This window comes from Monodon monoceros, unplaced genomic scaffold (assembly GCF_005190385.1).
Source record: "Monodon monoceros isolate NGI ecotype Baffin Bay Population unplaced genomic scaffold, NGI_Narwhal_1 Super_Scaffold_22, whole genome shotgun sequence".
NCBI lineage: Eukaryota > Metazoa > Chordata > Mammalia > Artiodactyla > Monodontidae > Monodon > Monodon monoceros.
Genome location: NW_021703779.1, coordinates 22,420,787 through 22,425,020, shown reverse-complemented (window position 1 = coordinate 22,425,020; position 4,234 = coordinate 22,420,787).

Genomic DNA, 4,234 nt, shown 5'->3' with positions numbered 1-4,234 from the left:
TGGCAACTGTTTGCAAGTGAAAAACTGGCACCGTTTCTCTGCCAAGGATGTCAATTTTATTAAAACACTTTCTTTAAGAAGGATATTGGCAATTTTGTGGAACTGTAATAAAAACTAATTGTATGTTGGTTCCAAAAAATCAATATCCTCTCCTCTACTTTACTATCACTAGTTAAACACATGAGTTTTCCTTTCAAAAGAGACTCTTTGTAAAGTAAGAAGCACAGTCTCTGGAAAGCCTGCTCAGCAATGGTATAATGGCACTTTAGAGAGAGGTAAAAAGGAGGCCTAAATCAAACCTGGGTTCACCTTGAAGGAGTTCAGAAAGAGTCTCCCCCAGTGTGCCACGGTGGCATGTGAATTATTTTGAGCTGAAGACAATCGAGGCCCAAAAGAATTCAGGAAGAGCTTTTTACCTCCCCTCAGCTGCCTAACAAACGCAGATAGAGGGCTCAGAGAGAGGTATTACCAGAGAGAACTTTTTATCTGAATGACCTACCTCTATGGCACGGCAAACATCTAATTACCGACATCCACTCTTCTTATCTTCCTGTGAATTACCCTCTTCCTCTTTGAAGCCCCAGGTCCCTATCCCATTCCTTAGGTCAGGATGGCATATAAGCCTCAACTGCCTGACTTACTCTTGGGTCTCATATCTTTGAGGCTCCCAAAGATGTCCGTAATTAAATTTGTTTTTCTCCCATTAATCTGTCTTATGTCAACTAAATTATTAAACCAGCCAAAGAACCTAGAAGGGTAGAGGAAACATTTTTCCTCCCCTATGACCTGTACCCGTGCAGTGGCCAGTGGCTTCTGAGAGTCGGCCTTAGTGAGAATTTAATCAGCAGCTCTTTATGTAAGTCTAACTGAAATTTGGAAAGATAATTAATAGTTGAATTGAAACATGAAAAGATACATATATATACATGTGTGTGTTAATTGGTCAACAAAACAAGTCGAAAAGGTTGGGCTTGCCCTCTAGAAACCTGCGTTCAACACAATAAAAGAAATCAGACCAAAGGAAGCAAAAATGCAGTAACAGAGGTATGAAAAATAAGTAACTCAAAATAATGAACTGTAGAGTTCCATCCCCTATTCAATTTTCAGAGTTTAGTCCTTTAATTCTTTTTTTTTTTTAATGAACTTATTTATTTTTGGTTGCGTTCGGTCTTCATTGCTGCATGCGGGCTTTCTCTAGTTGTGGGCTTCTTATTGCAGTGGCTTCTCTTGTTGTGGAGCATGAGCTCTAGGCGTACAGGCTTCAGTACTTGCAGCACATGGGCTCAGTAGTTGTGGCATATGGGCTCAGAACGCTTAAAAACTTTAATATGATGTAAAACTATTGAAACTGACCAAACAGGCATGTGTTTGGTAAGCAAGGCCAAATTGTGGTTCTCAATCTTTGCTGCATATCAGAATCTCCAGGAAAGCCTTCGAGAGTCCTGAAATCCAGGCTATAAGGCATACTAATTATATCATAATTGCTAGGGCTAGGGCACAGGCATCAGTATTTTTCTTTTTCATCAGTATTTTTTTTTAAGTTGAGAATTATGTAAAGCCCTAACTTGGCAAAATCAAATCATTTTAAAGTATAGCATTTGTCTATTATTGACTTCTTTGAGGCTACAAAGAGACATCCCAAGAAGTTGGAAATGCAGAAATAGACTGCCTTCTGAAGATAAACACAGAAAGGTGCTACGGAGAGGTTTAGTCAACCCTGGGGGGAAAAAAACAGATTAAAAAGGTTAAATAAGCAGCCTTCTCCAATGCACTAGCCCAGTGTTTCCAACCCTGGCTACACATTAGAATCACCTGGGGAGTTTTTGAAACTTGCCAATGCCTGAGCCCCAATCCCAGGGCTTTTGATTTAATTGATTAAGTTGATAGATTTAAAAGCTCCCCAGGTGATTCTAATGTGCAGCCAGCACTGAGAATCACTGCCCCAGGCAAACCAGGAATATGTCAGCGTGCCAAAGCTACAATGCAGACTATAGTACCAGTGCGGAGAGACACAAGAGAAAGTGGCTATTTACAGGACATCACAATGAAGCATAAATAAAGGTAATGGATAGATATGAAGTATCAACAATGTGTACACAGCTCTGTCAAAGCGAGTGTTTGCCAATATCCTGACCCCAGTAGTAAAGCGACTCCTCAAGTAGGAAGATTCGTTCCTCTATTTTAGTTGAGAGACTTTCCATGACATCATCTTTGGCTTTATTTCCTACTCAGCAAAGGAGACTTGGGATCATTCACTGAACTGACTACAGGTGCGGATGCAGACATTGCATATTTCAGGGCTCTGACAGTTATTTCTCATGGGATCTTAATCGACTGGCATCCTGGTGCCTGTCTCCATTTTTCTGTACATTTACCCAAAAAATATTCCTGAGCAAGGTCATGGCTAGCCCTAGTCAACCTTCCCTCCTAAACATTTGGCCACTTCCACCTACAAATTTCAACGTGCAAGCTTTTAAATAATGAATCATGTACTATTCATTATTTTTGAAAAAATAAATATTGAAGATCCTTATTAAACTCTTATTTTTATTCACACACACACACACACACACACACACACACACAAACACACAAATGAATAACCGTTACCAGGATTTAAGCTGCAGGCAACTGATAATCCCTGTCCTTGATTTTTCTCCATTATCCTTTCCATGTTTTTGTGAACTTTTACAAATTCAAAACTTCTTGTTTTGTTGAGGAAGTTTGTTTCCCTTCTACTGGTACTCTGATTCTTCAACCAAGGTTGGGGGAGATTTTACATACTTAGTAAACTTTTCAGTTTTCAAAATTAAGACTTCCCACCTGCAGATCTGATAACGGTAGCTATGCACAGCTTTGCTCTCAAAAGCACACAGTGGCTGTTTTGAGGGCTCTCACCGGAGCGCTGAATCTTACACCCAGTGTTCTCCAGCTGCTAGTTGAAACAGTGGATATAAATGCAGAATATTTCTTCACATTCCATAAAGTAATGCCTATAACATTGATCACTGTCTCATTTTAATGTTTCAATCACTTCCTTTTAAATGTAGGTACAGGACCTTTTTTCTCCCTTGTAGAACAAAAATGTCCTTGTAACAGTCATTGAAAACAGTGTCCCTGTTTCTACTGTCTTGTCTTCATTGCATGGAAGCTCAGAACCAACTCTAGGAATAACTTTAAATGTCTCAGTGGGTTGAAGAGTTAATGGGATATAAGGAAGTGAAGCGATTAAATGTAAATAACACCATCATGAAGTCTGGCTATGAAAGGAAGGAAAGAATACAGTGACTGAAAGGGAACGAATTGTCAAGAAAGGGTTTGGGGGTTTTGTTGAGTTTATAAGATGGAGCATAGGAGAGCAGAGAAATATTAGAAAATGTAATGCCTAAGAAGTCAGGAGTTACTGGCATCCGGAGTATGGGTGAAAAGCATAGTTTTAGCCACAAGAAGGTGTACCTTCCACTCAGACAGGCCAAAAGTTTTCATCCAACTAGGTGCGGTTGCAGAAGCTGAAGAAGTTGGTTTCTATTTTCTCTTGTGAGATGCACAGCAGTAGGCAGAATTGTATGCAAAGTGAGTGAAGAGATGGTGGAGCAGTAAGTTTGAGCAGAGTGGAGATGTACACAGATGCTGAAATGAATGGGAAAGAGTGAATGCGGACAGCCTAAGGACGGAAATCATGAATCTGTAGCAGCACCAAGCTAAGGGAATGAAAGTACCTCTTCGGGTACACGGAGGCCCAGATTTAAAGTTCCAATGACATACAGAGAAGATTGTTGGGCTTTTGCTTAACTAGTTTGTTTTACCTTGGTGAATACAATGGAGCAATGGTGCAAGATGATCAAGAACACCGGCAAGAGTGGAGGAAGTGATGGTTTATGGATAAGGAGCTCAATCACAAGAGGACTAGAAGGAGTTTTGGAACCAAAGGTCTCAATGAGAGCAAAGAAAAGGGGAGGCGGGAAAATGAAAGCAGAGAACTGGAAGAACTATATAGGGTGTAGTGAAAAGTTGAGATATGCAAATTTTTAAGATTTCAGAGGAGAAACAATTGTAAGTGGGGACAGGTTATTTTCATGAGAGTAGGTAGCTGAATGGGATGGAAATGAAGTTCAGTGAAGTACAGGTCAAGATAGGAAGAGATCTACTTGCGTAGCTCTTCCTTGTTCATACAATGATGACAAGGTAGAAAATAATGTGTGAGCCAGTTGTGAAACTGTCAAGGGATGATGCC